This window comes from Pseudopipra pipra, chromosome 11, assembly GCF_036250125.1.
Source record: "Pseudopipra pipra isolate bDixPip1 chromosome 11, bDixPip1.hap1, whole genome shotgun sequence".
In the NCBI taxonomy this organism is placed as follows: domain Eukaryota; kingdom Metazoa; phylum Chordata; class Aves; order Passeriformes; family Pipridae; genus Pseudopipra; species Pseudopipra pipra.
This window is the reverse complement of record NC_087559.1, coordinates 18265454-18290532: the sequence shown is the minus strand read 5'-3', so window position 1 is coordinate 18290532 and position 25079 is coordinate 18265454. Positions and strand designations below refer to the sequence as shown.

Below are 25079 nucleotides of genomic sequence, written 5' to 3'. Positions count from 1 at the left end.
TCCAACTGTGGGTTATTCCCCATCGATTTGTTTTCTGGAATACCTTCACCAGATGCCACTCACTTGCAACCATCCTTATTTGTCTGATCATAGGTATTGTATTCTTGGCACTGAGAAAAAGAAGAAGCCAAAAAAGTGTTCAAACAAGTGACTGTTGAATGAAGTCTGATAATAAACTGGAAGTGCAGTTAAAAGTTATTATCAAACTGATAATCCAAACCCTCCATTGCAAAAAATTTAGGAAATGTAAATGAACACATTCACAACAAGTATATTAAGGTAATTAAAAACAATTCTCGCAGTTGATTTTACAATTTTACAACATCTCAAAGTTGCCCTTGGTGTCCCCCGGATACCTGTTCACACAAAGAGCTGAGGGAAAAACAAAACCCACAAACACACAAACAAAAAGCTTTTCATGCAGAAGTTTACTGGCAGATAAGGCAAAACTGATTTACTTAAAACTACCCTTACTTTCAGTGAATTTCTAATAAAAATTGTGTCCAAAATGCACATTTAAAGATAAAAAATCCTCCAAATTAGAGAAATAATGACAGGTAGGCTAGAAACTAGAAGAGTCCATATTTAAACTCTCTACTCTGTCATTGCATTTCCTAGCTGGTGAGGGATGATCATCTTCAGGTTAGGCCTGTACTGAGAGCTCAATAGCAAAAGAGCAGCAGTGCTGTAGGTCTGTGAAATGGGGATTAAAGGAGAAACAGGAAAGAATAGAGAACAAAAATAATGTAACTGCAGAAATCCAAGGATATGTAATAGACCAAAAATCCAGGGAGGTAGAACTGGGGGAGCCTGGCAGTTCAAAATTCTAATGAAAACCAAGCAAACTGTGAACTTTTCAGAGTTCTCTAGTTCTTAGCTGGTAACAGAGCACTTCTAGTGACTGCCTGGAACCAAAGGAAATACCTGCCAGTCCTGACAATCCACTGACATCAAAAAAGCCATGTTTCACTTCTAAATTTGCAGCTCTGTTCTTCAGTGCTGACAAAACTTGACTTCTCACCAACCAAACAAATATAGCCAAGACTGTCTTCTCACCACAGAAGAACTGTAGGAAATTTCCAGTTTGCTTTTACAGACGGTCAACAGTATGAACAGAGGAAGGAAGAAAATTAAAATTATCAATATGTAAAATGGTCAAGTTTTAAAAAGTATATAAAATTAATATTTTTTAAATTACAACAGGTAAACGAAGTGAAATAGCAGAAACACTTCAGTCATTTAAGATAGAATGATCCTAAGGCAAGATTCCTCAGTTTCACTATACTTTCACACTTACTTCATGCCTAAAACAGAAGACACATTGATAGGATTTAATTTAAACCATTGTTTTACCTTGGTGCAAGTTAATTTATTGAAGTCAATGGATGTGGGAAGGTAATACATTAAAAAAAAAAAAAAGAAAAAAACCATCACCCTGTAGCACTATAATACATCCCTTTTGCCCTTCATTCACTGTTAAATCAACCTTTCCAGGCCATTATAAAACAAAACAAACAAACAAACAAACAAACAAAACTAAAAAAAAACAAACAAACAAAAACACAAACAAGTAGAATATTTTGTTGGAAGTTTTGCCTGATTTTTTTCTGACCATTTAATTGTCACTGTTAAATAAGCTAAGTTACTGAATTTAAACTGAAGTCTTATAAGGTTTCTGCAGCCAACAGCAAAACTTAGGGAAGAAACATTAAAACCTACCCCAATTTACTTCACTAATACAAAGGCATGAGTGGGTCTTATGGCAGTGGTTCCATTTGTATTAAAGAGAATTTAAGAGAGAATGAAATAAAATATGCTGAGTAGAAACGTGCCTACTGACAGAATCTCACTAGGCCAGTCAGAGGGGTTCAGTGCAAGATAAGGAAAACAAGAGAAAAAGGCTCAGTGTTGCAGCAGAACTGTCCTGAGCTGTGTATTCTGAAATCCAATCCCAGACAAAGAGCAGCATGTCCTGAGAGACAGATTTAACTTGACTGGGTACTGATGACTGAACGTATTTGAAGGCAGAACATTTCTGAAATGTTGTAGAAACATGTTGGACATTCCTGCTCATGTGAGCACATAGTGAAATGTGCTGCTGTGTCTGCTCTGCCTCTTCCTCACTCCCGTTTGCTGGCCTTGCTCTCCTGTTATTCACTAAGAAAGCAAAAAAGCTGGGAAAATAATTACTTCTGAAATCCCTTTAATTATAGCCTGCAGATTCTAGCATAATAAAACTCATCAAATAGACTGGGTATAACCACAATAACCTTGTCAAAAACAAGGCTAAGTGGCTTTGAAAATATGTATTTTAGAAGAAAATCAGTTTTCATACATTCAGTGGACAGAAGATTCCAAAAGCCTAATTTCCCAGCAAAAATAGAAGCAAAATAACTTCAACTTAAATATCAAGAATGATTTTTACATAGAAATCAAGATGGGGAAAAAAGGCATTTTCTAGTTTTCTTAGGAAACTCACTGTTACACTTGGCCCAAATATCACAGCTTCTGCTCTTAGCCTACCAGTCCTGCTGAAAATAATTTTCTAATTTTGGCAATATATTCCATTAGCCAATCTCAGACTGAAGGCAGGCTGGAAAGTTCTACAAGGTTCAAGTGCTGTTTATCTTCATCTTCTGATGTTGTAGACATGCTCCTTCAGACAAGATTTGGGTTTGCAAACACAGACCCTGCCAGCTGTTACAAAACCAGCAGAACAAAAAAAATATCGTATTAGAAATAACATTAATAAGAGAACCAGGGGGATTTCATGGAGATATTAAGCTGATGTAGGCTGAAGAGATTTGGTTCAAAGAAAAATTCCAATATTTCATAAGCAAAGTCTGAAGGACTCGATGGGGTATTTTAAGATGCCAACAACAATTACTTTGCCCTAAATAATAAGCTGATAGGTGATGCAAATGTGCTGCCTCTGGTTGCACTGCAGTATGAGTCACTGGCTGAGATAAAGGAACAGAACAGATGAAAGCTGTAACATCCTTACAGTGACTGCTCCAGTGGTGCGGGGAGAAGGATCCTTTCCTCCTCGGCTGAGTCCTCAGTGTCCTGAATCTTCAGCTGTGTGCTCAGTGCCTAGTCTGGTTTCTTTCTGAAAAGCCAGAGGAGCTCCACAGTGAAAATGGTATAAAATCTATATTCCACACCTATGTCTTTCATTTTCAGGCACGTTTATGGAGTTTCACATCAGCTCTTATGTAGGAAATCCTTTCGAAGACAGTGGGTTTGTAGAGACATGTAATTAGTGCACAGGCATAATTATAGAACAGTGAGAATGGTGAGAGGCTTTAAATGCGTTGCACAGCAGGTAAGAATGCACCCTATGGAAAGAAATTCCATTGCAAATGCCACTGTCAACCTGTTTTAAAACCCCAGCCATTCAGTTATAAGCTATGGATATTGCATACATCTCAGGCAAACACAGACAGCCGTGAGACTGCACTCTGAGTTCCAGCTTTCCCAAACACCTGAGCATTCCTCAAGATGTAGGTGCCTGAGTCAGTAATAGAACTGCAACCTTAAAGTAAAAAACTTCTTTAAAGATTTGGCTCACTGTCTTCCACGATAGGTCCAAAATAACTGAATGGTGTTAGTATTTCTATTGGATGTATCTTATACCAAAAGAAAAGTCACAGAAAGAAATGAGGCATTGCAACTTCAATTAAGGTTAAATCCTGTAAATTAACATTCACTTGGTATGCAATCCTTGGGGAAAAAAGTTCATAGACATAGTTTTCAACTGAAAGGAGATTTTCAACATCATTAAATACTCTGCAGTTTATTTTCATGATATTATTTCCACCTTCAGAAAGCACTGTTTTAATTAAGTTCCCGTGTTCTTCAAGCCAAGTAAATTTTAGTCTTTCAGAATTTTTCATTCCAATTTTTCTTTTCATAAGAAAGAGGGAAAGTAAATAAGTAAAGTATTGAAACATTAACAGCCACCTGTGTAATAGCTATCCTGTCAACTTCTATCGTATCTCCATTTTCAATATTTTATGGCTGTAGAAATGGTCCTCCCTAATGAGAAAAGAAAAAGTGCTGACAATTTTACTTGCATGTATAATGAAAGCAGTCCATGCTCAAGGCTTAAATGCTTCTCTATCCGACAGGTATTTTGCTTCAATCACTTACCTGAGGATAATTTAAACCAATTTATTTTAAGCTTTGATAATATAAATCGGAAGTTTTGTATTCACATCTGAGTAAAGCTGCACACTCTCTACAGTCATGTCCTTTCCCTGCCATCAAGACAAGTAAGGCAAAGTCACAGATCTTTAAAAATTTTATAATTATTTTTCAATTTGCTACTATATTTTATAATTATTTTTCAATTTGCAAATGTAGAGACTGCAGAACTGAATTTAGCAAATCAGGCAACAGCTTCATTTTAGACCCAAGAAGCCATTCCGGCTGACACTGAGTTCTTGTGTTCTTACAGTCAGCATTTTTGTTTTATGTTTGAGCTTTGATTCACAGTGAGCTTCAGTGCTGATGCTTATCTAAGAGCATCCTTCAATTCAGGATAGTCAGAAATGGGTGCAATAAATAAATAAATCATCACCCATGAATGATCTCTGGTCCCTAATATAGCACATCTAACTTCTGTACTGTCCCTGTTGCAATAACCCTGGGATATCCATCATCAGTCTGGCCATCAAAGCACAAAACACTGGGACCTCAGTAGTCAGTCTTCCCACCACCCAGCAATTCACTCCTGAAGGGATTCATTCTATCTTTTCACAACTTCTTAGAGCTTCCTTGCTGGATCTCTAATGTGATTGTTTTATTAAACAAACTCATTTTAACATAGGTGGTCTAAGCAAGTATAACGTATTTACCCAGGACTTAAATGATGAAAGAAGGCTTTGCTCCACTGAAAGTTTGTAGAATTAGGGCTACACTTAAAACAGTTTGGAAGTTTTATCAACTACTGCCAGGTAAGAAAAACCCAGGGGAGTTACTGACACTCAGATTGTTCAATATTATGAATATGCAAAATTAGGACTTAGTAACATGGATGTATGTAAGGGGGGAAAGAGATTTTGAACATGTTTAAGCATTTAAAATGTAAATAAATAAAAAAGTCAGGTTCCTTAAGTTTCAAATTCCCTCTCCAAAAAAGCAAAAAACAAAACCCCAAACCACTCAACCCGAAAAATTGCACACTGTCTCCCTTATCAGATTGTGCAGATCAAATATACAGTGTACCAGAAACACTGCCTGGGAAATACAGAGTGACAGGCAGGCTGCATTTCTCTAAATTAATTATCTGGAATGCATTCTATATTCAGCCCAGAAGAAGGTGACGCAAATCCAATGTCAGCAGGTGCATTAGCACTGGAATGTCATACCCTACTCCTCATAATCATGTAAAAATAAATATTGGGGATGGGTTTGAACAATTGAACCAGACAGGTTATTCTTGCCAGAGTACCAAACAAAAACCAGCAAATGCCACCTTTGACAAAAACATCCTGGATTGATTCCATTGGGAGTTTTCCCCCATTTTCATTGGAGGAAAACTTTCTGTAAATTTATCTGAGAAAACCAGAAACAGGCACTTACTGCCATGGATCTGTTTAGTCTCACTAAATGGGTTTTATATTAATTTGTTATTCCTCTTTATCATCAAGATTTTATAACTGTAAATATTTCCCTTTGAACTGTCTCGTGATCTTATGCTATCTGAATCTTTTGTAACACGCTGTTTTCATACTCCTGGGTGGACGCTTATCGGTGGTGGTGGTGGTAGTGGGTTTTTTAACAAAATTAAAATTTTCAGCATTTCAATTAATTGTGTAAATTAATAATTCATATTTTGGTCATTGCTTGAAATAAATTATTAACTTAATGATAGTTTTACTAAAGGTAAATTTTGATTCAATTAGGCTTTAATAGAGAATGACTTAGAATTAATCAGTATTTTGAAGTACTGAATTACTGTCTCCACCAAAGGAGCTAAACAAAGAAACTCTATTTTAAAGCGACATCCAAGTACAGGCAGAGAAGGAGTAGGTGATACAAACATACTTTACTCAACATCTCTCAGCTTTTGTCTCATAAGTAGTCATTTAAATAAAATAGCTCATCCCATAAATAATTTCCCCTTGAAGTAGACGTGTGGACTCAGGTAGTTGAAAGGACTCAGATGAGCCTTTAAATTTATTTGTTTCCTCCGTAACACTGTTCACAGAACAGAACACACTTGCTCCCATTAGCCCAAAAGTAAATTTGCTTTTGTAAGTTATTTATTACAGATGAAAGGAATTTTGTGGTTCTTAAGGGCAGCTATTAAATATTTACTAAAAAAAAATCAGCCTTCATTTCAATTTGTAGGTATTGATTGATACTTGTCTCTTGCTGCTGTCATAATATAAGGCAATGAACCAATGGAGATTCATATCCTTACATAAAAATAAAAACTAAAAAAAAAGGAATATAAATGAAAGCATAGTGTTTGCAAGGCTGCAGTCCAGCAAAGCACTTAAATAGGCATACATATTCTCAATTAACTCAGGGAAACTACCCCTTGGCCTTAAGCACTCTGCTGGATCAAGGCCATCTAGGAGATGACTTCTGTCCCTGGGACTGTGTGGAGAAGTCTGTACAGATATCAGGTCTCTGTAAATATTTAATTTCCATTAAATCCTATTCAGTATCTACCAGTTTCACTCTTAATCTATTTCGTAATACTTTTCTTCTCAATCTGTAAAGTTTGTTCATGAAAAGTGAATGAAAGAGGAAGTACTAGAAAAATCCCTGGTGTAAGTGGTGTTACTGTTGGTATCACTCAGTGAAGGTGTGTGAGGCTGGGAGTCAGCCCCTGGCCCAGACAGCTGCAAAAACCAGCACCTGACACAGAACCAAAGCTGCACACAGGAAAGTCAGACATTAAAAATGACCCAGGGAAGACTGGGAACATGAAATCATTGACAAACACAATCCTATCCCTTCTTCCTTTGGAGACAGTGAGAGCACAGCGTGACTTCAGAAGCATCAAAAGTGTCACCTGTTTCTCCTCTGTCTAGTCCCATCCCAGAGAGCTGGGCAGTGTCAGCCCAGAGGAGCTATTCTCCACAATGATTCGGGTCTCTGGTGAGCTTGGGAGACATAATCACAAAATCTTCTGAATATTTACATCATATGCTGCATTTGGAAGTAATTCGGTTTACTCTTATGAAACACAAACTATATGAATGATCTCTCTGCAAGTGAAGGCCCTCAAAAGTACTTTATTTATGAGGAGGAAAGGGAAAACACTTGGGAACTGTAATGAGGTCCTCGTCTGTCCTTTTCTCACATCTTTACAGAATGCATTTATGAAATGGAAAAGAAATATGGAGGGTTGGCCATAAGGAAAGAACAAATAAAAGTGCCTTAAACTCAAGAACTATGAATTTATTTTAAGCTAGTGAAAGAATGGTTTTTGCTAGTCTGAGTAAAGCAACCAATTTCTTAGTGAGAAGCAAAGAAAGAGGTCTTGAGTAGGTTTTCAGTAGCACAACAGAGGAAAACCAAGCTTAACTGGGGAAATCAGTGCAGTGCAGTCAGAGTATAGTGAAACGATGGTAAGAAAATATTAAAAGTAACAGTGATGTTCCAGGGGCAACATTAAGACTTAATTAATATTTTTAATTGCATAAAAAGCCTACCCAAATCACTCAGCACTTTGAGTATTAATTAAGGAATTCAGTGTCCCTGGGAGGAGAGGCTGGCACCCATTGCACTGAGGCACCAAGAGGTTAAAGCGTGATTATGCTCTGAATTTTTATTTTGCCATCTTCCTGGTAGTTTGGGAAATTGTACTTTAGTAACCTCTAATGGCTTTGCATGGACTCAAAACTGATAGAGACACCAATTTTAAAACACAGTATACTGCAAATTCAGGGGAGTATTGACATAGTAACGCAGTTAAACTATTTGCTTCCATCCTAGTGAGTCAAATTCCATTTCTTAAATTTCCCAAGATTTTGAATTGCCATCACACAGTGAGACTCTGCAGTTCTTATCAAATAGAAGGATCCAGTGAAAGTACTTTGGTCAGCAACAGACCAACATTTGTCACGGGACATATAAAAGGCACAAACTGGAACAAACCATCCTTAGAAGGAAGTTATAAATCCCAAAACTATCGGATTCGAAGAGACAGGTAATCTCTCTTTCCTCTGTTATCTGGGTCACCTTCCCTTGTCCATCATCCCACTCCCATCCTCTGCTCTCAGCCCTGCTCGGTGGCCCAGGCACTGGTTTCTTTTGCCAGGCTTAGGTTGCCTTCATTCCCTCCTCCTGTTGGTCCCTGCAATGCAGCACAGCACAGCAAATGGCACAGCTTGGTTGGGATCTCATCCTCTGTACAACTTTTCTTGCAAACCCTATTTCTTTACTTCAGCTTTGATAAGATTTTAGTCCTGTCCAAGCATGAATGGATACTAAACCCCAAACCCTCTCCCTTGGGTCTGCGCACACAGCTCACCATTCAGTTGTGTTACTATAATAGATTTTCACCTATTCCTTGTATTTAGAATCTTCCTCATCTGTCATTTATTCTTCAGCTTCTCTTCCCTAATCCCCCAGATACTGGGAATTATGGACAGCTGTGATTTCATACCGATGGTTACCCCTGTCTCCAGTTGCTCTATGCAGTGTCTTATTTCAGATATTTTCTCTTTCTTTGTTAAGCACACCCTCTCACTTTGTTTAGGTTTTTTTTTTTTTGCCATCCTCTCTTTAATTCCAAGTGTTTAGTTTCTTCAGTGCTAACTTCCAGAACAATTAGTGTCTACTTATTTGACAACCTTTCCTCCATTTCAAAATACAGCTTCCTTACCCAGTGCTTTCAATATCGGTGTACAACTGCATTCACAACACCAAATTTCTGCCAGCAACACAGGCAAACACCCCACAGTGTATGTCCTGAAGCAAAGGAACCAGTGTACTGCCAAACTTTGCATCCATGCTCCTGATTACCAGAGGAAACAAGGGCTATGGCAAAATTCCTCATGGGCTTGTTGACTTCCCATTCAGCCTACCACTGCCTCCTGTGACCATACCAGTCCTCTTTCCTATTTAAACCTGGCACTCAAGTCACCCTGCGTGTTCCCTCACAAAGCACTCTGCTCATCCAGCTTCTTGAAGAAGGCACCTGACAAAGCTTTCCTGACCTCTGTGTTCCTGACCTCCTGATCTTCACTGTGTTACGCAACATGTGAGAGAAAAATTTCCAAATTTTACTAAGTAGGAGCTCTACTAAATATACTGGCTTTTCTGCCAGTAAACCAGTCTCCCACTTTTACTAACAATGCTACAAACAAATGGGATTACAAACAGGGAATTTTAGGGCTATAATCCTAAATCTGTCTTGTTAACTAGGTCTGTGCAACTAAACAGGCCCAAACCTGGAAACTGGCACTTTCTCCATCTTCTGATTCAAACATCCCCTTGAGCTGATACACACAACATCTGTAAAGTGTGACTTTGTAACTACTTACATGAACAGAAATTGAAATAACTTAAAAATTAACTTGAAAAGTCTACATTGAAATAAGTTTGAGAAATTTTCGTCCTCCACAGTTGATAAAGTCCCTTTCACCATTTGTGGTCCCTAAAAAGCCTGTGGTTCAAAATTTGACCTCAAAACTCTCATCTTTTTCTTTTTTTTCTTTTTTTTTTCTTTTTGAATGGTGAATGGTATCTTTAAACTGAATTCTTTTATCACACATAGCATACATTGGTATGTAAGAACGTGTCATTATGCTTGTGTCTCCCAAGATGCTATTTCCAGCTAAGGCTTGCTGTGTCTCTGTGTGTGCTTGCTTGTGTGGATAATCACATTAAGCTTTATGAGAGCTCTTGGCTTATTAGAAGACCCTGCCTGGAGATGATCCCAGCTCTGATCTGGAGTGGAGGTTTGGTGCTGGGCCTACACTCAGCTCCTGGAAGCAGGCTCAGACCCCCAGCACTGCAGAGTGGAAAGGGAAGAACAAGACACCACTAAACAACACCAGTGCCATGGAATGCCTGGAGCTCTACAGGCGACTGGAATGGGAATGGGATTGTTTCCCTCATATTCCTTACATGAGCCATGACATCATAAATGCCCTGAAGAACACTTTTTCTGGTAGCTCCTGGAGCTTGAACACAATGTCCCAAGCAGCAAAGAACTGCTGTCACCACTCTGCAGGCGTGGCAGGCAGGCACAAAGTCTGCATGGTCACACAGAGACACCTGAGTAAAGCCCAGGTAAAGCCACCAATTAACCCTCTTCACTTTCCTATCAAGGGACTGAATTGGGTCACCAGAAACTGGATCCACCTCAGCAGTGAGAGCAGTGGGCAGGAAGCTCAGCAGCACAGCCCCCCAGCCTTGCTGTGTGAGGGGACAGAGAAGATCACCACATTAAGCAGTTTACGGTTTAGTTGAGGCATCAGCAAACCCTGGGTTAAAATTTCAGATTAAGTTTTTAATGCCAGCATTAGTATGGTGTCAAAAAAGCCAAATTAATGGAAAAAAATTCTACCTAACCAGAAAGCTAAGTGCCTTCATCCTGTATCCTGATTTACCCATGGAGATAAACACACCAAGACAGGATCCTGGTGAAGAAAACAGCACCTTGTTGGAAGTTGTGTGGGTTAGAGTGAGAGCTGGACCATAGATTTTTCCCTACAAAAAAAGGGTTTAAAAATATTTTGAGCATTACTAAAACAACATAATGAGAATGAGAAGGCTGAAAGCTACTTGCTCACACTGAAAGCATCAGTGTTGAATTCTTGAAAGTATTGGTGTTAGTATCCTAACGATCAGAAAGCAATCTTTGTTCAGCACAAGGATGATTTTTGTTGCTTAGTTACCCTACTTTTTATTCTAAAAGAGAAAACTCATTGCTTTGTTACATAAGTAGCAGTGTTCCATCCATCCTGAGAAAAAGAGGATGAAAACCTGCCTGACTGAGAGGAGGGGCTCACAGAATAGATTTCCATAAAGAACAGGGAGTTTTTTTCTATTTTTCTTTTGCACACAGATTTGCTCCAGATGGTCCGAAAATGCTCTAGATGTAAATGGTACAGCAAAATATGCAGCAGTAGAAAAGCTTATGGAACCTTAGAAAATTCTTTAGTCTCCTCTGCAAACATAAGATGATAGATTAAAATGCAAAGCCTTAGGTGGATCCTATCCCAAATGCTCCCTGCACACCAGGAGCAACTTACTTTCAGTTCCATTGTTACCTGTTAAGAAGAGTGATAGAACTAAACAGCAACGAAACCCAACAGTGGGACAATGTCATTAACAAAACAAGTCTTTCTCACTTTGACTTTTCTGGTAGACAAACCACTCACTGCCAATTAAATTGTTGTTTAATTATCAGTTTAGAAGTTCTGAATGCAAAACAACATATAAAGTTTGGTTTATATCTTTATCATTAAGTGCAGGGAATTAAATGCACAAGAGTGTTGAGGGAAAAGAAGAGCAAGGACCAATAGACAGAGTTGGAAGCTTGGTATTCTTCCTGCCAGGTATCAATGTGGCTCTAGATGAACATAAAACAGAATAATCCTCTTCCTTCTTAGCTCCCTTTCAGCTTCAGCATCACCTCTGCAAAGAGAACAAGGAAGAAACGAAGAGTTAAACACTGAGAAAGGTTGTTCTGGTATATCCAACATGGTCAGAAATACATAGAGGAAACTATTTTCATTCAAGTAGAATCTTTGCACTTTAATAACATGAAGAGAAGGGAATTCTGCTGTAGCATGTAACCACTAGAGTCTGGAGATGTTGCATATTCAAATTTGAATCTACATCCAGACTGAGTAGTGTCATAAAATGTGTCAGATATCAATAGATACATTTTTCTTCCAGAGTCTGAGCAGTTAATTTCCTGTATGAGACACATTTTACTCTATGTGCCTACAAGTAAAATAAACTAAAGCAACATCAAAGTGAATTAAAATCCCCTCTCTAATTTTGGGAGTGATCGATAACAAGTGAAACCTGTAAAACACAAACATCACATTTTCCTATTCCATTCTATTCTTCTTTAAAACTAAATTATTGACTTCTTGAGATCATTAATGAAATCTTCACAAATTAGCATCTTATCAATGAAATGTCATAGCAGTCTTTTACTATTGAGAGTTGAAGACTATTACATCTAGGGCAGTAGTTAGTCTATATTAAAGTTCTGTTACTTTTTTTTTAATTATGCTGATTGAAAATCAGTTTACTCTTAATAAGGCAAAATCCATCCTTTCTAGACTAGAGGGAGTTTTGTGGTTTGGTTTTTTTTTTTTTTGTCTTGAAAGATTCTGTGACAGGAGATAAAGTGCAAGAGAACGCTCAGAGCAACAGAAATCATTGAAGACTTACTAAGGAAAGACTGTTAGTAAATCCTTATTACAATACTGTCTTTCTTGTTATCTATGTAGGACACTTCTAAACCAATATATATCAGATATGATAAAATATATGATACTTTTGCCAACTATTCTACAGGAAAGATTAAATGAGTTGTTGAATTATCACAAGTGAAACCTGATTTTGCCAGGAATCACCTCTCTGCTTCAAGGTTTGGTTTGCTAATCTGTGCTCATTATTTGCCAGATTTCCTGCTTAGGAAAGCCTCAGGAAAACCTGCTCTGTATCTATTGAGGGAAATTTAATCTTTTCCTTCACTACATTGAATATGGCATTATTAATGCAAATGGGTTTGTGTTGGTAAAGCAGGAAGCTGGCATTTTACTGCCTGCAGAGAAATGACATCAAATCCAAAAGCAGTTTAGCTTTTTGCTTTTTAGCAGATGAACTCTCTACCAGTGACTTCTAATTTTAACCTATTCTTAAAAGGTTGGGTGAACCTCAAGGGCGCCCATATTTGCTAACTACAAATAAAAGCTGCAAGCACTACAAACAAATGCTGCACAGGATCAGTATTATCAAAGGCTGATCATACCACGGTCACACTTCAGGGCCATCTCTATTTTAAGAAGTGATTACTATTTCATTGCTAGGAAGAAAAAACAGGCATTCTGTCTGGCTGATCCCAAAAGCCTTCCACATATGGCTTCCCAGGATGAAAATCAAGCACAGCATAGTAAAGGCAGCAAGACAATTAAGATATCTGAGTGTTTGCTCTAAGTTCTTAATGTGTGTGTCAGAAAGGAAGCAAATATTCTCCAAAGCAACAGCACACATACTGTTCCAGCATTCTCTTGAAGGCTAATAAAGGCACTTGCATTTTCTCCAAGCCAGAGGCAGTTTGACTTTATTAATATTGCTCTAAGCAAACAGCTCATTGCTGCTGCTCTGATTTTCTTTGTAGGCACGTTCTGAGACCACTGCTCTGTCTCTCAGTCTAGCACTGCACTTCAAGAATCACAGCTTCCATTTACTATTTTGAGCATTTCTTACATTTGTTAGTAAAAGATGATCTAGCAGAATATTTTTTTTAATGGAATTAGAAAGACTGAGTCATGACTAGGTCCTGGTGGGTAACAGTCACTTTCCAGTAACAGAGAGCATGATTTACAGGTGCCCTTTTGCTCACAACAGTGAAAAGCACTGAAATTCCTGGAATTTAGCCAGTGGAATAAAGTATAATAACTATTAAAAACATTGGTACCTTGGTAACTGGCACCTTTTACTCTGAAGGTGAAACACCAGCACAAGTTCTGTCCAAAAGTTATTTGTGTATTTGATTGCAATAGTCACATACAAAACTACTTCTGTTGAGTGCTACCACGTTCACTTTTTCCCGGTGCTTATCAGCCCCTCATCCAGGGGTTCTTACCCAAATCAGATTATATTGCAATGGTAAGTCTCTAAAAAGATGAAGGTTATGCCATCATATCAGTGCTGGGAGAGGAAAAGCACTTTATCACTGCAGGAAACTCTAAACAATTACAGGAATAGAGTTTTAGTGAGATATAGAATAATCTTTCAACATTGCTTCAGTGCTACAAAACTAGACTGTAGATTCCATATTAGGTATTACCAGCAACGCATCTGTCATCAAAGCAAATACATCCCTGTTGTTCTGCTCTATTTTCCATACTTCTGTCAGGAAGGCAGTAAAATCCATTTAAACCCCCTCCACTGTCTGTATTAAATAGCCTGGCTAAGTTCTGGCACACACAGGTTATTTCCTCTCTCATGCCCTGTCCACAGTCACACCATGCATAGCACATTTAAAACTGGGCTCTGAGGATACTGGTATGCTAGGGAAGGAAACATTTCATTACAAATCACTATCTTTTTTTATTATTATTTAAATCTCCCACTTTGAGGACAGAAAGAATTCCAGTAAAAGGTTATTACGAACCTTGTTACCTTGTACTCCAAGTCTGAAGTGCAACTCTTCCATATTTCCCTAGCATATCACAGTGGAAACATTGAAGAGTTGTACTTCACAGTTGGAGTAGAAGGTAAAAATAAAATAACAAATAATAATAAAAAATGTATAGTGATTTGTAGGGAAATTTTCTGTAACAACTGTAAATTTTGCTTGCTATAGACTGATCCTACTCGTCCAAACACCTAAAATAAAACGAAAGGCTAAGTGTTTCAGAGGGATTATTTCACCTTTTCTGTTTCTAGTAGTTCTTCATACATGCCACTAACAATCTTACAGAGATAAATATGTATTTGACTAAGTACGTTAAAGCTGTTCCTTTCATTCCCCCCTGTAATTCCAGAGTGTCTCCGTAAAACATAAATACTTCCTCATAATTCAGTAAAAAAACCTAAATAAGCAAAGGATACATAGTTTGATAAAAAGGTTTCACATGATAAAAATTAGTGAAAGACAAGTGACCTGGTAATTCCAGGATTTCAAACAGCACAATGTGGGTAATCTCAGAACACATCTATTGTGCAGAACAGGGCTAAGATAGACTTATGGAGAAACCTGAGAGCAAGGCAAAAGAAAAGGAGTCATACTTGCAGAATCCTTTGGGGTTTAGTTTATTTCAGTCAGATCTGTTAGAAATGAACCCACATAAAGCACATGTCAGATAAGCAGATTTCAGTGATCCATCAACAGATGTCTCCAAGAGAAAACTCCTCCGGAATGTTTCTGGGTGCCTGCAACTTGTGGTTGAGCAATCAAGTTTAAGCAGCAAATAAATTTTCCAATGGACATGCAGGATTCCAGACAGTCTTCAATACCAAGATTTCCTTTCCTCTTTAAGAAATTATCAACTAAATTATCATTTTTAATTGATCAGAAAAATTCTATTAATCTGATCCATGACCACAAATTCCTTAACTATGAGAAGCATCTCCTCTTAATTCACCATAAAGTAGTAGATTATTAAAATAAAATTACATAGCTTTCAAAACTGTCTCTAAACTTACAGACTGCTTTACAAACAATGCTTTGAGCTGAAACATAATATATGTACTGTAAAAAGGATTTGTGTTTTTTTTTTCCCTCCACTGGGGCACAGGATTGCATGCTTGGCACAGTCACCACCAAAGGGAAGAGTGCAATTCCTGCTGGACTGAGGTCTGATGTGCTTGGATGGGGTTCTCTGTGCAGTTTGGGACACAGGCATGATCCACATGGGGTGTGAACGTGTGGGAAGAAACTTTATAAAAGGGAGAGAACCTGTATAAGTGTCAAGTGCTTTCAGTTTTGTCTTTTCTGCATTACACTGGTTCCATAAGTACCATTTTTTGTAATAGCTTCAAAACTACCCTTTAAAATGCAATATATTATGCTTAGATAAATGAGTTAAGGAAATTAAGTGATCCTAAAAGCTTATGCTAATACAGAACATTTCTAATTTCTATGTGAGTCAATGTGACCTCCCAAGAAGGTGGAAAATTGAAAAAAAATTGTTGAAGGTTTGCATTGCATCTACCTTCCGCGAGGCTTGCTCTGCTAACAAACATCTCGTTCCTTTGAGGCTCTAAATTGCTGAATCGCCTTTGCCTTCACGTGATGTTTTGTTTCAGGTTTTTTGATGCTATAAGCACAGCTCCACATGGAACGATAGTTAAACCCCCTGTAGAAAAATCAAGATATACTATGCTATGATGCAAGGAAGAATAAAGCAATTTCTTAATAAATATTAATCAGTCATCATGGCTAGGCTTCGCGAATGGAGATTTGGGAAGGCTCTACCCACGTTTGTTACAGGCACGCTGGTGGCTAAAAGGGCCAATACGAGATAGACAAGTCCGGTTGCAAAAGGCACAGCAGAAAGACTCCTTAGGTGGTAAATTCTGCAAGGCACGATTCTTTCTGCGCTGTCTTTTCTCCTCGAGAGTGATCCTGCGTGCGCTCTCAAAGGCATCAGCTGCGTTATAGATGGTGTGTCTCCAGACCTCCCGATTGGAGGCCAAAGTAGACCAGTTATGATGATCAATATGGCCGAGGCTGAGATGTTGTTTCAGGGAGTCCTTGTATCTCCTCTTCGGGGCTCCTCTCATGCAGCAGCTGCTGGCAAGTTCACCACAGAGCAGGATCTTAGGGAGGTGGTGGTCCTTCATCCTTGAGATGTGCCCTGCCCAGCACAGCTGTGTTCTCAGCAACATGGCCTCAATACTTGTGACTGCTGCTTGTTCTAGAACAGATGTATTGGTCACATAATCTGACCAGTGGATGTTTAGGATTGTACAGAGGCAGCGTTGATGGAAGCGTTCTAGGAGTTGCAGGTGGTGGCGGTAGATGACCCATGATTCGGATCCGTATAAGAGAGTAGACAGCACAATGGCTCTGTGAACACTGATCTTGGTACTTTTCTTCAGGTGTTTATTTTGCCAAACTCTTTTATGAAGCTTTCTGAAAGCTCTCTATGCCTTTGCTAACCTGTTGTCTGTCTCTCCGTCAATCTCACCATCCGAGGAGATGAGGCTGCCTAGGTAATTAAACTGCTGGACTGGTTTGAGCTCTACTCAGTACCTATTACACTCTAATACATTTGAAACTACCTTACACCATCAAATGCGGGGATGTGTTATTTTTCTTCTTGTTGTAGCAAAAAGTTAGAAATGATGCACCCAGGAAGTCTCATCCATGAGCCCAGGCAGCCAAGCAAACTTGCTACACATTCTTTTTGCAAACTGCTGTCAAGACCTGAGCCAAATGTTCATGAATTCTGATCATGAATTAACGGTGTGTGTTTATGTCTAAGCAACACTTCAGACAAACAAGAAATCATGGCACAGTGCAGAATATCAACTGTCACGGGCAATCAAAAAAAAACCACTAAGAAAACCCCACAAATAAGAATTCAGAAGCCAGAGAGATCTCACAGGAGAAAGGATTTTGCAACAGTAGATAATAACAAAAAAAATCTAAAGAAAAAAAAAGAAAAACATTTTGGGCAAAATATTTTATATGTTTTCTACAAATTTAAAAGAAATGTTTTTATTTTCCCTTTAAAAGCATTATTTCATTAATTCTTACAGATCAGAGGTGAATGATAGTTTATTACAGTCAACAGGTTCAGTCCTTAGATCATCATTTGTAGCTCTTGCAGCCAGTGAAAATTGGAGTAAGATGACTGGAATAATGAACTTTTCAGAATGATTTTATTCTTATTATAGGGTTGAAGAAGTGGGATACAAACTCTTATTTACCAGAAACCATTTTACAAATCTCACTGTTACTGCTGTTACTGATTATTCTCTAAATCACATCCTTTGTGAAGGACTATGTAAAAGATGTAAAAATGTGTCCTTGATGGCAATAAGGATGATGACTCTGCATATCTTTCTAGAAATTTTAATTGATAAATATGGTTGGGTTAAGTAGGACAAAACCAAGCCAGAATACAAGTGTAGAAGCCTTTATTTTCTGAGCTACCTCCCCCAAACTTTATCAGCTGATGTAATAAATGATTTTACCTCTTTGCATAACTCTCAGCTCTTTTTATATTTAAAAAATCAGAAAAGTGACAGGTAGCATTCTAGTCCTACCCAAATAAAAACAAAGATAATTTTACTATTGGCATTATTAATATTTTTATTGCTAGAAAATTTCAAAGCACATCTATTGGGGTTTTTGTCTTTAAGAAAAAAAAGAACAAATTAGGGCCACTTGCCATTTTTGTTTAGTATGATGGTATTATCTGAAAAGATCCATTTGAGGTGTGACTTGATATCAATCCCAAACAGCAACAATTTACTTCTCTTGGAATGTTCCAACTGAAGTTCCCAGAAACACCAAACGATAAGAACAAACCACTCCCCCAAAAACCCCCCAACAAATAACAAAACAACCAGTCAACACCACCCAACCTGTTGATTTTGTACAACCTGTGAAAGTGCTGCTTGCCCTAAACAGACCTTCTGTGTATTGCAAAGACAGACGTGTGGGGCCCAGGTGCTCTGAAGCATCTCCTCCCGCTGCAGACTGCACGTTGCCTGTATGAATCCAAAGCCTGACATGGATTTAGTTAAAGCTGCTCACACTACTCATACACACACATACACACAAACACACACACTTCTTTCAGGAATTCTTTAATTTTGCTGCTTTGATTTTAACATTTAGAACTACTGAAGTATCTCCCACTTGCAGGCTGTTTATGGAAATCTTATCTACTTGGCCAAAAAAATAAATCCAACTGGCCCTAATTACTGCAGCAGCAATTGTGGGTTTAGACTGGCTTTCTGTACACAAACACCAAAGGATAGAAGCAAATAAGTAATTTTTTCTCCTTCTGACCCCACTTCAAAGCCTCTTCCTGTGGAAACGTACCTGCACACGGGCACTTCTGAATTAGAAGTTAACAGGCTTTAAGATGGTGACGAAATGTGCCAATGCCCTGTCACACTATACCAGAAAATAGAAGTTATTGATAGAGAGGCATTTTAAAATAGTGTACAAGCACTCTGTGAAGTCAATATTAAATGCAAATATGTTCAATCCAGCTTCCTAGAACTGCAGCTTGTGCAATCACGTGGGGTGTGCACTGGAATGGCACCTTTCCCCCTCTCAGCTTCTGCCACTGTTGGCCAGTGTCAGTCCAAGCTGACAGAGCTTGGGACAGTTCCATGGAAACAGGGGCCTGGGCTGCAGTGTGGATATTAGAGAGCAGGGGACATGGTCTGCGACCACAAACACGTTCAAGCCAGAGCCACCCATCCCTTAAGCTGACAACTGCAATTCCACGTGTTAATGGAACACCAGACTTAAGACAGGGAAATCCGCCAGTTTTTCACGTGGCCCTCATGCCCTCGGACTTCCCATCCAGTTATCCTAAGCCACGTAGCAAATGGGACTATTCGTACCAAGAATGCCTATAATTATCTCCAGGGTCGTCTTCTAGCAGATCATTAGCTAGATGGCATGTTTTCCTCGTTTATCTAACCATTCCATGGTTGCAGGATTGTCACCACAGTGCCAAACTGCACCCAGAAAAATTAACACAGTGCCCAGCCTGTGAGATCTGGCAAACTGAATGATGGTACCAGGAGTTCATGTAGAACACTTTCCCCAGCAAAATTCAAACAGAAATACATAGTTTGTTGTGGGAAATGTTTCTGCTCTTTGCCAGAGCTGTGGATCTCTTTTCCACCTGCTCTGACACAATGTCACTGAAGACCAGCAGTGCTCAGAAAGGCAGTTACAAAAATAGTAGGTATTTTCATTTCCTTCCATCATTTCAAAAGGTGACTAATTGAATGTCAAGAAATTTGAAAGAGGTAGGAAATTTGACTTTTACTTCTATTCTATTGGATTTCTGCAGAGGTCAGCATAAGAAATACTATATAATCGAGATATCCAAACCACATTCCCTGGTTTACCTGAGGATTCAAAACTCAGATAAAATTTAAGGGAGAGCCAGCTGCTTAACAAGCATTTGTCAGCACTGCCATATATGATATAATAAGCTATCATGAATGAGCGAGACAAACAAGTATCTTTCCTTCTCAAGTATTTACATACTACCCGATGGCTTGCCTATGGCTATTTGTGTCCAAAAAAGCCTTAAATAATTAGCATTAATTAGATCTATCATACCAGGAATATTCAATATTCTCTTGATAAAAATTGGATTGTACAGTTTTGTTTCTCAGTCTTATTTCTTCAGTTTCACTCCATTCATGTTAGTGAGATCAGTATCCTAAGCAAGCTTTCTTCTCCCTATCTAAATTTTCCTCTTAGAGAGAGAAAGTGCATGTGTTTGGGGTTTTTTAAATAATTATTTAAATTGTATAACATAGGTCATACGATCAGGACAAGTCATGATAACATTTTTTGGTTACAAAGCAAAAGTACATGTAGCTGGTGACAACAGCCTGAGGTGTACATAAAAACATATAGGAAGAAATCTTAATAGCTAACACATTTTTAAACAGAACTGTTTTTGAACAGTTGCTGATTTTTTTAAAAGGACAAATGTATTATTCTTAACTATTTCCTGATACTACTGTCACATTCAGCACATAGTAGGATACAACAATACTCAGCAATAGATTCAGTTCTTATTAAAGAAGGCATCATGGAAACACCACTGCTCATTTCACATCTGAGCTATTTCACACTAGAATCTCCAAGTGCAACCTTGGAATTTGGTCTGGATCTTTGGTTACAAAACAGAAATAGTGTTTAACCGTCTTGGCTGAGCACAGTTCTTATGACTGGCCCTGCAGAATAGATGGTTAGAGAGGGGAAGGCAGCAAACTATGTGTTCACTCAGTTCCCCTTTAAACAAGCTTATATTTAAACTCTCGTTATTTAATTCCTTAGAGCAAAAAAAAAATTCATAGCAAGATCAGAAAGATAATATTTATAAGATTAAAGATCCATAACGAGAGTCAATTCCCAGACCAAGGGTTGTCACAGCTCTGGGAATTCCTGACGAGATATATGCAGGTATATCCAGACCCACTGCATTTCATCCACAACAAACCTGGTTTGTCAAAGAAAAGAAAAAAGCACACGTAGTGGCAAGATATCCTGCACACAGAACACACAGCCAGTGCTCCCTGGAGGTGTGGGGTTGTGTTCCCACTAGGGGAAGCATTGACACCATCTAATAGCCCTTAGGCTGCTCATCTGCCCAATATTGCTGTGTACAGGATCAGGGGTCCCACAGGGGAGGGAAAGGCATTTGGCTTCAGAGTCTGTTTGCCTGTAAACCAAGGGTTTGTACTGGAAATTCAGGGCTCAGGTGGGCACAGTTACAGTGCCTCCCCATGAGGAGAAACAGGTGGAGATGAACCCCAGGACAGGAGAGTGTGTGGGGATATGGGCAGAGAAACAGATAAAAATACACTATGTTCCTTTTATTGCAGAGAAACCACTCAGTCTTCAATGAACAGAATTTTTGGTTTGAGAAAAATTGGCATTCAACCCGAATCAATAAACCTTTGTATTAGTTTTTTGGTTTTTTTCAGCGACAAGTGCTGAATCTTACATAGCTATATGTGTCTATTCATTTAGTTAAAAAAAATATTCAAAAAGTCTATTTTACATTCCTTCCAGACTTTCCTAACAGAAGTTTTATACCTTCGAAGAGATTTATAGAATACATCTGGAGACTTTTATTATTAACACAAATTAGAGAATGTATAAATGTTTTACTGCAGATAAATATGTATGAAGAGAAAAATCAATTCTTTTTACCTTTTTCATTGGAAAAGATTCAACACCAATTATGTATAAAAGAAAAAAAAAGCAATACAAGCAAAACATAGAAACTGCTGATTCTGGTTTAGACGTAAAACCAAAAGAATTCCCCCTGCAACAAAATCAAAGCCTCAGGAACAGCCTAACCCAAATCTTATGTTCCAGGTCTATGTATCCTTCTATAAGGCCTGTTGGAACAAAGCAAATAATGGAAAATTGCTCGGTCAAGGTGACTCCACAACCCAAGAATATGCTGTTCTCAGAGAGCAGCAGATGCTCATCAATTAGACGATACAGTGTCCAAAGTGTCACTGGAGGCAGGACTCATTGCTCCCACCTTAGGGTTGCTTCTTTCTGCTCACTGATCCTGTACTCTCTTTTCCCCTGGATGAAGAAAAACTGATATATTCCATGTTAACAAAAAGCATTCTCCATAATTCATCTCTACAGTCGCTTTGGAATTTTTTTAAGTTTTGGGTTTATTTAAAACAACTGCTACATATGGAGGGTGGTAGAGACTACATCTGTGACAAACACAGACTTCAATTTTTCATTTCATGCTGTTGTTTTCCCTCAAAGCAGTCACCAAAAGAGTCTTTTTATTCAAGTTATGTATTGAAAAGAAACAACTGCACCTGCCTAACACTAGTGTGTAGCCATTAATGGAAATAGCCAAACTTATAGCTAGTTAAACATTTAGGTTAGACCATCTCTTTTAACAGGAGGAAGTCCCATGTCTTCATGAGAAACTGGAATCAAATTCTATGATGAGATTTCTGGTGTTCAAAGAAATGAACAGACCCTGACTTTTAAGACAATTGAAAGATGAATGACTATACAGCAGTAGCAATGCAAAGGATCTGGGCTGCCTAAACAGCCAAGGTACACATTGGCTGGGGGAAGACTGGCAAGTAGGACGAAAGGGGTGCTCACTTGAACCTGTGGGGAAAGCAGGTTACCCAGAGGTTTTGGTACATCTTGTAATTAAAAGCACTCCATGTTCCAGTATAATGCACTAACTCATTACTTTATACTTACTGCTTATTTTCTGTATATATAAGTGTTTTCATCTGTAAGCTTTTCTTAATACACATGAATATTAGACTTTTTTTTTTTAATTTATTTTTTGTAATAGCATGAAGACTAGAGCGCAGCTGACAAACCTCATGGAAGAAACCTTCAAGCTATAGGGCTCCAGTGACACTTACTGTTTTTGGAATACTTTGCCAGCAGTCCCATTCTGATTCACATGATATTGCTAGCTGCCTTCCCACACTGCATGCCACTTGAAGAGACAGTGATTTGTAAGAACAAAGCCTAGTGAAAACAATATTTAGGAACCTCTCAGTTACAGAGATTGTGCATTACAAACGCCACCTATTTATAAATCAAGCTTCTGCTGCTACATCTGCTGTATCAATCCAGGCTGAGGGATGACCAGCTCGAGAGCAGCCTGAGGAGAAGGACTTGGGGGGTGCTGGAGGGTGAGGGGCTGGACCTGCCCTGGCCCAGAACTCCCCTGTGCCCTGGGCTGATCCCCCAGCATGGGCAGCAGGGCAGGGAGGGTTCTGCCCCTCTGCCCCCTCAGGTCAGACCCCCCTGCAGAGCTGCTCCAGCCCTGGGGAACAGCACAGGGAGGACACGGAACTGCTGGAGAGAGTCCAGAGGAGGCACCAAGATGATCAGAGGGATGGAGCAGCTCTGCTGCAGGGAAAGGGGAGAGAATTGGGGTTGTTCAGCCTGGAGAAGAGAAGCTCCAGGGTGACCTATCTGAGGCCTTCCAGTACCTGAAGGAGCCTGGAAGAAAGATGGAGAGAGACTATTTACAAGGGCCTGGAGTGACAGGACAAGGGCAATGGCTTCACACTGATAGAAGGCAGATTTAGATCGGATATTAGGAAAAAATTCCTTACTGTGAGGGTAGTGAGGCACTGAAACAAGTTGTGTAGAGAAGATGTGGCTTCTCCATCCCTGCAAGTGTTCAAGGCCAGGCTGGATGGGGCTTGGGGCAACCTGGTCTAGTGGTCCATGGCAGGGGGTGGAAGGAGATGAGCTTTAAGTGCCCTTCCAACTCAAACCATCTTGTGAATCAATGATCTGGCAAGTCCAAAGGAGGGCAGCAAAGATGGTGCAGGGCCTTGATTTGAAGCCGTGTGAGGACACTGAGGGCACTTGGTGTGTTCAGCTGGAGGAGACTGAGAGGAGACCTCAGTGCAGTTCCAGCTTCCTGGGCAGGGGCAGAGGAGGGGCAGGGACTGAGCTCTGCTCTGGGGGGACCAGGGACAGCACCCAGGGAATGGCTGGAGCTGTGTCAGGGCAGGGTCAGGTTGGATCTCAGCCAAAGGTTCTTCCCCCAGAGGCTGGTTGGGCACTGCCCAGGCTCCCCAGGGCAGTGGGCACAGCCCCAAGGCTGCCAGAGCTCCAGGAGGGTTTGGATGATCCTCTGGGGCACAGGGGGTGACTCTTGGGGATGGGCCTGTGCAGGGCTGAGGATTGGACTGGATGATCCTTGTGGGTCCCTTCCAACTCAGCATATTCTGGGATTCCATGAAATCTATCAGGGATTGCTAAATTAGAGGCTGTTGATGTAAATCTGTCTCTTAGTAAAAAAAAATACTCACTTGAAATTAAAAATGGTTAGATGCTGTAATTGTGATTGTGCGTAACCACCACACTCAGAGAAGAGGATTTTTTTAATTGACTGGAATGTGCAGCCCTGATTTACAGCTGCTGGAGATAAGTGTCTGCTGCACAGAACAGCAGCTTCCCTACAGGTCTAAGTTACCAATGTGTGAGTTCTTTCTTATCTTTCACATCCACAATCTATTAATCTTCCTCACAATTCCCTTGTTGTAACAGATATTTGTACTGCACAGTTTCTAATGCATTTGGATAAAATAAAATTGGGGATAATGCATGAAATTGAACACCGTGGTAGGATTTTTCCATACTGGTCAGCAGTGCTTTGACAATTGATCATAAATAGAAGTCAGGGCTTTGCAAAAACTGTCGCACCTCCAGGGCTGGGGTGACTGCAAATGATCAGGCAAATGTTGGATTTGCCATGGGAAACATGGCCCTTATCACACAGGTTTTAGAAGGAAAATAGAGAGGTTGAAAATAGAAATTACATCCTTCCTTTTGTATCTCCTGTTTTCCTCTTTATGTTGGTATTTGTATCACCACTAAAGTCAGGGATTTGGGTCTTCTCTTCAGACAGCAACTGAGCACAATATTTTCATTTTCACATTTCCAGGAGTAGTCAACCTGCATCACAAGTGTCACTCCAACCAATGGCAAGCCCATACCTTTGGGATGCACTGCTCAGAAATTTAATTCACTTGCAGAAAGTTCAGAAGATTTTTCACAGTGACTGCGTGAAAATCCCATCCATATACAGTGACAAACTCAATTATGTAACAATATCTGTTCCAACTGTAAAAGCCTATTGAATCAGTAGCAAGCAGCTACAAAAGACGGA

The 25079-nt window shown here is 39.3% G+C and overlaps 2 long non-coding RNA genes across 3 annotated transcripts in view; one reads left to right on the top strand and one right to left on the bottom strand.

Moving 5' to 3' along the window:
- Nucleotides 1-25079, bottom strand: part of LOC135420468 (uncharacterized) — a 38806-nt gene that overhangs the window by 6390 nt on the left and 7337 nt on the right. The gene's annotated exons all lie outside the window — the stretch shown is intronic.
- Nucleotides 8909-16099, top strand: LOC135420469 (uncharacterized). Of its 2 annotated transcripts, none has more exons than XR_010433530.1 (2): nucleotides 8909-10260; nucleotides 15970-16099. It is a non-coding gene; the product is annotated as an uncharacterized LOC135420469 (long non-coding RNA). The 2 variants fall into 2 exon arrangements; XR_010433531.1 differs by lacking the exon at nucleotides 15970-16099 and adding an exon at nucleotides 11443-13258.